The sequence below is a fragment of the Hordeum vulgare genome, chromosome 6H, assembly GCF_904849725.1.
Source record: "Hordeum vulgare subsp. vulgare chromosome 6H, MorexV3_pseudomolecules_assembly, whole genome shotgun sequence".
NCBI classification, from domain to species: Eukaryota; Viridiplantae; Streptophyta; class Magnoliopsida; order Poales; family Poaceae; genus Hordeum; species Hordeum vulgare.
In genome coordinates this window covers 486,931,271-486,942,392 of record NC_058523.1, presented here as the reverse complement: position 1 = coordinate 486,942,392, position 11,122 = coordinate 486,931,271, and the positions used below count along the sequence as shown (strand labels likewise).

The following is an 11,122-nucleotide window of genomic DNA, read 5'->3' as shown; positions in this document are numbered from 1 at the left end:
TCTACGGGCGTTTCAAAAATGCCTATTTTCCTGAAATTAATAAAACCGAAATCCTAAAAAATAGCTAACGGGCCTAATCTGGTGGGCCTAACAAGGCAAGCGCTTAATAAAAAAACGCACATGCGGGGAAATATATGGGCGCTCAACATGGCCTCTTGGGTCGGCCTGGACGGAGGAGAGGCTGGCGGGTCGGGCCGGCTCGGTGGGGCGATGGGCCTCGGGCGCTGGCGCGTCCAGCTGCGCCGGGTCTATCACGCTGGAGGGGCTAGGGCACGGCCAGCTAGCCCGCTGCGGGAGGCCGGCCCAGGCGGGGTCAACGGTGCTTGGAGGACGGCCGGTCGAGGCCTTCATGATCCTCCCGCACGAGGCCGAAGCAGCAAAGGGCACGACGGCGCAGGGGAGCCCCGACGAGGCTGGGACGCGGGGGAGAGGCGGATCCGGTCGGGCCGCACCGGATCCAAGCGACAGCGGCGCAAAACGGGCGCGGGGCGGCGGAACCGACGCGGGAACCGAGGGGCGACGCTGCGCGGTGCAACAAGGAGCTGCGGCGACCGGATCCCCATGGGCGACATGGCAGCGACGCTTGCGGCTTGCCCGCACGCGGGCACGAACGGCGGCGGGGTTGGCTTGGCACTTGGGTCCAGCGGCGGCGATGCGGCCTGCCTCCTGTGGGTGCGCTATGTGGGAGGCTGCGGGAGACTGTGGTCGCCCGGACATGTCCGGGTTGGCCGCGGACATGTCTCGTAGGTGGGGAAAATGGCGATTCTGGGCCCTTGGATGGAGATCCAATGGTCCAGAACTGATTTGGGATGGGATTTCAAGGGAGAGAGGAGATGGGGCTAGCAGGTGGGGTTTTTGAGGGGGGTGGCTGCAAAAATGACTAGGGGGAACCCTAGTGAAGTGAGAGAGGCCTCTCCATGGGGTGGTCTTAAATAGGGTTGCGATTTGCTGGGGTGGACCTCGTCCGTCCGATCGTGATCCGATGACCACGAATGGAGGAAGTGGCTAGATGGGTTTGATGGGCTGTGTATAGTAGGTTAGCTGGAGATGAGAGGGATAACAGGCACCCGAGAACGTAATTTTAAAACACCAAAAAACGCCCGACGATAGACCGAATACGGTGCCGCTACGGTCAACCGTTCGGGTACCATACGGACTCCGATTGCGACGAAATTTGGCAGGCGGCCTACCTATATTAAAATAAGACCGCACGTCAAGTCTCAACCCAATCAGGGGAAGTTTTACACAAGCTTTTAAAACAAGTATTTAAACGATGACGCGTGCGCGTGCGTGTGTGGTCAGGCTCAGAACAGGCTATGACGAGAACCGGCAACTAATAACGGATGCAACTTTTGAAAACTGGCGGCAACGGGATGCCGATGCAATGCTGATGATGCACATGATGCGATGATGATGCAACAAATAAAAATAATCACACGACGAAAACGGAATAAAATGGGGAATCTTCTGGAATGTCGGACTCGGGCTGTCACACCGTATACCTATTTCAATCTCATTACCGACAAGTCTCTTTACTCGATCTGTAATACAAGATCCCGTGACTTACACTTAGTCACATTTCTTGCAAGCCTTGTGTGTGATGTTGTATTACCGAATGGGCCCCGAGATACCTCTCCGTCACACGGAGTGACAAATCCCACTTGATCCATACTAACTCAATGGACACCTTCGGAGATACCTGTAGAACACCTTTATAGTCACCCAGTTACGTTGTGTCGTTTGATGCACACAAGGTACTCCTCCAGTGCCAGTGACTTATATGATCTCATGGTCATAGGAATAAGTACTTGACACGTAGAAAACAATAGCAATAAAACGACACGATCAATATGCTACGTTCATAGTTTGGGTCTAGTCCATCACATGATTCTCCTAATGATGTGATCCAATTATCAAGCAACAAAACTTTGTACATAGTCAGAAAACCTTGACTATCATTGAACAACTGGCTAGACAACAAGAGGCTTGCTAGGGACACTGTTTTGTCTATGTATCCACACATGTATCTATGTTTTCATTCAGTACAATTATAGCATGGATAATAAACGATTATCTTTAAACAGGAAATATAATAATAACTATTTATCATTGCCTCTAGGGCATATTTCCAACACTTTCTCTAGGAACATGTAAAAACAGTAGAGCTATAGCGCAAGTTACATCATAATTCGCAAAGACATTTTGACTATGTTGATGATAATTAGTTGAATTAATCATATTACTTAAGAACTCCCACTCAAAAAGTACATCACTCTAGTCATTTGAGTGGTACATGATCCAAATTCACTAACTCAAGTCCGATCATCACGTGAGTTTAGAATAGTTTCAGTAGTAAGCATCCCTATGCTAATCATATCAACTATATGATTCATGCTCGACCTTTAGGTATCATGTGTTCCGAGGCCACGTTTGCACATGTTAGGCTCGTCAAGTTTAACCCGAGTGTTCTGCGTGTGCAACTGTTTTGCACACGTTGTATGTGAACGTTGAGTGTATCACACCTGATAATCATGTGGTGTCTCGAAACGACGAACTATCGCAACGGTGCACAGTCGGGGAGAACACAATTTCTTCTTGAAATTTTAGTGAGAGATCACCTTATAATGCTACCGTCGTGCTAAACAAAATAAGGTGCATAAAAGGATTAACATCACATGCAATTAATAAGTGACATGGTCTGGCCATCATCTTGTGCTTCCTGATCTCCATCACTTAAGCACCGACATGATCTTCTTGTCACCGACGCCACACCATGATCTCCATCATCATGTTCTCCATCAACGTGTCGCCATCGAGGTTGTCGTGCTATCTATGCTATTACTACTAAAGCTACAATCTAACAATATAGTAAACGCATTTGTAAACACAAACGTTAGTTTAAAGACAACCCTATGGCTCCTATCGGTTGCCGTAGCATCGAAGAGCAAATCAATATTAACTATTACAACATGATCATCGCATACATCCAATATATCACATCACGTCATTGGCCATATCATATCACAAGCATACCCTGCAAAAAGAAGTTAAACTTCCTCTAATTTGTTGTTGCATGTTTTACGTGGCTACTATGGGTATCTAGTATGATCGCATCTTACTTACGCAAAAACCAAAACGAAGATGTGGAAATTGCTATTTAACCTCTCCAAGGACCGCCTCGGTCAAAACCAATTCAACTAAAGTTGAAGAAACAGGCACCCGCCAGTCATCTTTATGCAACGAGGTTGCATGTAAATCGATGAAACCAGTCTCTCGTAAGTGTACGAGTCATGTCGGTCCGGGCTACTTCAATCCAACAATACCGCTGAATCGAGAAAAGACTAAGGAGGGCAGCAAATCAAACACCACCGTCCACAAAACCTTTTGTGTTCTACTTGAGGTAACATCTACGCATGAACCTAGCTCATGATACCACTGTTGGGGAACGTTGCATGGGAAATAAAAAAATTCCTACGCACACGAAGACCTATCATGGTGATGTTCATCTACGAGAGGGAGATTAGATCTACATACCCTTGTAGATCGCTCAGCGGGAAGCATTAATAAACGCGGTTGATGTAGTGGTACAACTTCGTGATTCAAATCACCGTCGTCCCACGCTTCATCCCTCGAACCGTCCCATGATCCGTCCCACAATCTGTCTCGATCTAGAATCGAACGGACGACACCTCCGCGTTCAGCACACGTGCAACTCGATGATGATCTCGGCCTTCTTGATCCAGCAAGCAAGACGGAGAAGTAGATGAGTTCCCTGGCAGCGCGACGGCGCTCCGGTGGTGGTGATGATCTACTCCTGCACGGCTCCGCCCGAGCTCCGCGGAAATCCGATCTAGAGGCAAAACTATGTGGAATAGGTTTGAGTTGCACATGGCAAAGTTTTGTCTCAAAAAACCCTAAACCACCACTATATATAGGAGGAAGGGGGAGGGGCTAGCCTTGAGGCACAAGGCCTCAAGGTGCACCGCCCAAGGGGGAGGAGTTGGACTCCAAACCCAATTTGGTTTGGTGGGGAAGGAGTCCACTCCTTCCTTCCCACCTCCCACTTCTTTTTTTCTTCTTTCCCTTGGTATTTTTTTTGCTTGTGGCGCCATAGCCTTCTTGGGATGACTCCACCAGCCCATTAAGGACTTGGTGCGCCACCCTAAGGCCATGGGCTCACTCCCGGGTGGGTGGGCCCCTCCCGCTAAACACCCAGAACCCATTCGTCACTCCCGGTAGACTACCGCAATTGCCCGAAACTTTTCGGTGACCAAATGAAACCATCCTATATATCAATCTTCGTTTCCGGACCTTTTTGGAAACCCTCGTGACGTCCGAGACTCCGAACAACATTCGGTAACCACACATATGACTCAACTATACTAAAACATCATCGAACCTTAAGTGTGCAGACCTTGCGGGTTTGAGAACTATGTAGACATGACCCGAGGCACTCCTCGGTCAATATGCAATAGCGGGACCTGGATGCCCATATTGGATCCTACATATTTTCCGAAGATCGTATCGGTTGAACCTCAGTGTCAAGGATTCATATCATCCCATATGTCATTCCCTTTGTCCTTCGGTATGTTACTTGCCCGAGATCCGATCATCAGTATCCGCATACCTATTTCAATCTCATTACCAGCAAGTCTCTTTACTCGTTCCGTAATACAAGATCTCGTGACTTACACTTAGTCACATTGCTTGCAAGGCTTGTGTGTGATGTTGTATTACCGAGTGGGCCCCGAGATACCTCTCTATCTCACGGAGTGACAAATCCCAGTCTTGATCCATACTAACTCAACGGAGACCTTCGAGATACCTATAGAGCACCTTTATAGTCACCTAGTTACGTTGCGACGTTTGATACACACAAGGTATTCCTCCGGTGCCAGTGAGTTATATGATCTCATGGTCATAGGAATAAATACTTGACACGCAGAAAACAATAGCAATAAAACGACACGATCAATATGCTACATTCATAGTTTGGGTCTAGTCCATCACATGATTCTCCTAATAATGTGATCCCGTTATCAAGCGACATCACTTGTCTATGGTCAGGAAACCTTGACCATCTTTGATCAATGAGCTAGTCAACTAGAGGCTTACTAGGGACAATGTTTTGTCTATGTATCCACACATGTATCTATGTTTCCAATCAATACAATTATAGCATGGATAATAAACGATTATCACAAACAAAGAAATATAATAATAAGTAATTTATTATTGCGTCCAGTGGGTTCCTTTTCTTCTTGTTGCACACTGTCTTGTGCTACTGCGACAACAGACCTTCCCTGGCAACGGCGCCAGGAATCCTGCTGCTACGGGCTACGCCTATAGGGACTTCCTTGGCAAATATGCAAAGGATTTCCCCGCGGACTTGGAGCCTTCCATTGGTGTTCCCTTGAAGAGGAAAGGGTGATGTAGCATAGTGGCGGTAAGTATTTCCCTCAGTTTGAGAACCAAGGTATCGATCCAGTAGGAGGATCGCGTCAAGTCACAAGTACCTCCACAAACACAAAGAGCTTGCACCCAACGCTATGAAGGGGTTGTCAATCACTTATAGATTGTTTGCAAAGTGAGAACTGAAAGCAAAAAGGAAACAAAGCAAAGTAAAAGTAAAGGTGGAGACGATAGTTGTGAATAGACCCGGGGGTCGTAGTGTTCACTAGTGGCTTCTCTCAAGAAAGCAAGTAGACGGTGGGTGAACGAATTACTGTCGAGAAATTGATAGAACCGCGCAAAGTCGTGACGTTATCTATGGCAATGATCATATCTATAGGCATCACGTCCAAAACAAGTAGCTCGATACTTTCTGCATCTACTACTATTACTCCACACGTCGACCGCTATCCATCATGCATCTAGTGTATTAAGTTCATAAGAACAGAGTAACGACTTAAGCAAGATGACATGATCTAGATGGACAATCTCAAATTTATGATGAAAGCCTATCTTGTTACCCTTGATGGCAACAACACAATGCGTGCCTTGCTGCCCCTTCTGTCACTCGGAAAGGTCACCGCACAGTATGAACCCAAAACCAAGCACTTCTCCCATTGCAAGAATCATAGATCTAGTTGGCCAAACAAAACCTAAGACTCGGAGAGACTTACAAGGATATCAAATCATGCATATAACAAATCAGCAAAGACTCAAATATAATTCATAGATAATCTGATCACAAATCCACAATTCATCGGATCTCAACAAACACATCGCCAAAGAGGATTACATCGGATAGATCTCCATGAAGATGATGGAGAACTTTGTATTGAAGATCCAAGAGAGAGACACTACAAGGTATATGCTAATACATGACGCTATATTTTCGTCGCTACATCGTCACGGTTTTTAGTTTACGATGATCTCACGACGAAAAACCAAGCGTCAAAAATGGAGCGTCAAAAATGAACACCAGCGACGTTTTGATCGAAATCGTCGTAACCTTTACGACGATTCCTGGATTGTCATAACCTTTACGACAATCCTAAATCGTCGTTGGCAATCTAACCCAGTCCTACGTGGCAGTCCTACGTGGCAAAATTACGACGAAATCAAAACGTCATGGTTGAAATCAGCCCAACCCATTTCAATTGATAACATGGGCTGATTTTATTTTTTTGGGCTTTTTTTTATTGGGCTTCTTTTTGGACCTTAGCCCATTTATAGCCACTTTTAGTTTTTATTTTTCGAATTTTTTTTGGGGCCCTAACCTTTTAGTGCCCAAATACATTTGGTCCAATTTTAGTTTTGGCCTTTTTTTCATTTTTGAGTTCAGCAAGTTTTTTCCAGAACTTGGTTTCATTTCTATTTATTGGGCCTTTTCAACCAATTATTTGTCCAATATTAAATGCAGCACTATTTCATATTCAAATCAAGAAAACTCCAAGTCGAATTAAAATCATCCATCATATAACATCACATAATACATCTCCCAGGTTTACATAACACAATAACTCATCTCATGGATACATTTCCTTACACATGAATATAACAAAAACGGACATAATATAGCAAATACATTTCCTCCAGCTTGCCATTCACCCATATCGCGCCAACGTACTCCTGAAAACAGATCCATAGCAATGGCCTTCAGCATGATCAACAATGTGGAGGAAACAATTCAACCGTTGTAAAGATAAGCATGATAATTAATAATCCATTCCTTCCAAGTAGGAGAAGACATTAGTATTAGTATCACATTATGCAAGTTCAACCACTGAGATATACCAATTTCCAGGTCTAACAGAGATATATTTATTTAAATTCTGCAAATATTGCCAAAGATAACTCGGGTTAAATGTTGTTTTATCAGCAGGCATATGTTTAACAGTCTGGAAAGATGTGATAATACAGGGGACAAACCATTTAAATCCTGTAAAAGGCTACACCACTGAACAATGGAGTAACAACCTATTTATTTAAGCAAAAGGAGGCATCAATTGAGGACATAGTAAATAAGTCCAGTTATCCAAATTCTAAATGTACTATGATTGTGAGGTCTCAGTTCTGTGTTGACAGAGTAAGGTCTTTGTTTCATGTGTTAGATATGATGAAACCATATATAAATGCATGACAAATAGTGCAAACTACAGTAGTCACCATATATTTATATGAAAATATATCTCATTGTGGGTTCTTGTAGCTCTGCCTGATATTCTTCTCCTAACAATGTCTCGGTTTGAATTGAACAAGAGTGTTCTTGTGCTCGTCCTCGGGACGTACTAGCTAGAGGGCTCAACCATGAGAACAGTGTATCAACTTAGGAGATGTAAACTATTGTCTGTTTCAGTGAATCTATGCTCAATTTCATGTTCGTTGGCTGCACTAGGAATGGTGAACATGGGACTGCAGAAGAACAGGGGACAGGGCCAGCATTACCAGGTCCTGTGGATGCACCTGAGAATGCTTCCAAGGAGAACGTTAGCCCCACCAAGGAATCTGATGAGGTTCAAGACAATGGGTAAGTAATTGAATGGACATCTTTTATGTACTAGCATTTTTAGTGGCTTCTGTATTTTGAAAATATCTTCTGTGTATAATCATTGGCCGAGTCCCTTTATGTATTTAAGTTAAATCTCCATTTGCACCTGAGTGAAAATCTGAATTCGTTCTAGCTGTTACATTCCATTAGCCTTGTCATTCTTGTAAAAGCTTGATTGATTTAATTTACAGCCTTGTCATGTATAAAGATAAGCATGATAAATCCATTTCTTTTTGAGGATGCAAAAGTTTAAAAAGAGTGTTACCATTCAGAGACACAGTCCTCGCAGAAAATATGTTTACAGCGAAGGAGGACAGGAACATACATCTTTTCCTGATAGATGGCACACATATCACCAGCAGCGATTGCCTGCAGTGAGTTCCACCAACACACAGATACATTAGCAATCAGAAAATTCTTAGCTCCTAACTGAAATAGCAAAACAGACAGAAGAACTAATCTGTTATCCATATTCACTAGATTGTGGACTACTGAAAACTTATATACTGGAGTAGAAGGTAAATAACAAAACAATAATGCGGTGTAGTCATCTTTATATAATATAAGAAGAGCAACACAGAATTAGAAACTTCCTCAGGTTTTGTGTTGCAATTAAAAATAAGAGTTAAGTGACACTGAAACTTCCAATGCGGTAACCCGATATTTCGAGCGGTAACCAAATCGCTGATTTGAACACAAACAATCAATAGTACTACAAATGCATTATGCCAGCATACATTTATTATACTGACTTGGTACATAATAGAAAGTAATTCATATTCAGGAATTTTAAATATGAAAGCAAACAGATGCTCGATCTTGATAACAACTTAAATTTCCAAGTTCAGGAATGAGAAGCTGAATTGTACATGGTTGTGATGGAACTTAGCAGCTCTAGCACTATTACTGAGCATCTACACCATCAGGACTAATATGTGAAGCGAAATCAAGGGTATTTAGTAAATGTTATGCTCACCTAAGAGAACAAGAGGTTGCCTGATAGGCAAAAGTACCAAATCAAATATGGAATACCATAACTGTAAATTGCCTAATAATAGGGGCATCTCTTTTGTATGAAAAAGGAGTAAACGGAACAATGAGCGATACATCAACACGCCATAGTTTCATAATTTGGATGACTTGTATCCTTATTGATCTCATGAAAAAAGGCAGAGCTAATCCACACTAAACTTCACATCCCTACCAATCACAGAGGAGGAAAGTGCACAGACCTCATCACCATCTTTTATACCAAATGCACACAACGTTGCCTTATCATCCATCATTTTCTCATCCTTGAAGCATAAGCAGAAGTGGCTCCACACGTGCTGCCTAAAACAAGCAAAGCAATAACCTTAAATGTTAAGTTTCCACCACCAAATTTTAATTCAAACAAACAATGACAGTAAATTCCACTCTAAATTGCCCATTATTCATTACATGCCAGAGAAGAATAAACCTCTCTTCAATTATTTCAATTATCCACATGGCATCCAAGCGCAATTAAAAGCAAACAACTTGCCAAATCACAGACCCCTTGTATACGTGGCATACCAAGTGAAAACATTCTCCATTTCAAGGTATAGAGCGACGAACACGCCTTGTATGGCTGCCTTGAGCTCCCACACAGCGGCGGACCAGGCGATTCGCACATCTGCCTTAACCAGAAGCAACGCACGTAGCGTCACATACTTGCGATCCCCACGCCGCGGCAAGAATCAATCTAGGGAAAAACCAAACCACCCAAACAGTTCGGGGGGAATTAAACGGAAGGGGGCGGGATTTGGTACCGAAGTAGGAATCGTCGAGCTTGCGGATGGTGAGGCGGAGGGGCGGCTCGGGGAGGCGGTGGTAGGAGAAGCTTGTGCGGCGGCAGGCGAGCGCGCCGATGCAGTCCGCGTTGGCTGCACAGTCGGCGATGTCCTGGAGATTGAGGGCGAACTCAATGTCGGAAGAGCCCATGGACGACGAGCGGGTGGCGGCCGACGGCATCGCGGAGTATCGACGGAGGGCGAGGGGTTTTCCAGGGTTGGTGGTAGTGGCGCCCTTATCTCGGCGAGGCTGTTGCAGAGTGGCCGGCCTCCAGATCCATGTAGCTCGCGGGAGGCTCGACCAAGGAGTCGTAGAGCGACGGCGCAGTGGGGAAGTCGGGGTAGGGGCTAGGGTTAGGTGTGTGTTGTGGGAGAGGGCGCCGGCGAGGTAGGTGTGCGCTGTGGGAGAGGGAGACGGCAGTGAGGTAGGTGTGCGCTGTGGGAGAGGGAGGAGGTGGCGGCGGCGAGGAGATGGGGAGTAGAGAGGGGTCTGAGCTAGGGTTTGGGCTGCGAGTGGGGTTTTCTTTTTTTCTTTTTTTTCTATAGATACATCGATGGATGGATGTAAGATGGTGAGATAGATGGATGGATGGATGAGCGCCATGTCATCGATCCGTGGGAAGAGATTTGATTGGTTTGAAAAATCAGTGATTTACAATAGTTTTCGAGTACTAAAAATAGAGGTATTTTGTGAAGGCGAGTACTGTGCGCCGGCGCGCCGGCCCAATAGTTGGGCCGGTCACGTCCCAGCCGCACGATGCAGCGAACCGCTACCGTACAATCTATACGTGACCCCATCATCATAATGTTCGTCATTAACACGCAATCGCGTAACTTCCCATGGGTCCAAAATCAGCGGCCGGCCTTTCCTCATCCTCCAACTGCCTCCAAACACATGGTCGTGCTGCTACTCACAAGCACGCCTTCCTAGAAAAAATAGAGACCATGCAGCATCACGTGAACGCCTGAAGGCACCGTCAGCCGGCCACCCTTAGAGTAGCCGCTGGCCACAGCCGCCGCAACGGCTCACATCAATTCATCTAGGCTGATGCAGTTTTTATGGAAACAAGAGCCTCCTCAAAGCTTTTCGTCGTGGGTCTTTTGTTGAAGCTTTTTAAATCTATGGTCGAAGCTTTTTTTACAACAGTTGCAACTTTTTCCATCATGCTTGAGGCTATTTGAATCTATGATCAAAGCTTTTTTTACAACGGTTGCGACTTCTTCTGTTATGCTTGAAGCTTTTTAATCTCCGGTTGAAGCTTCTTGAATCTATGGTTGAAGCTTTTTTTACACTGGTTGCAACATTTTTTCTTAC

General features: G+C 44.9%; 1 pseudogene; it reads right to left on the bottom strand.

Moving 5' to 3' along the window:
- Positions 1-8,257: 8,257 nt before the first annotated feature.
- Positions 8,258-10,623, bottom strand: LOC123405653 (annotated as a pseudogene).
- Positions 10,624-11,122: the final 499 nt, after the last annotated feature.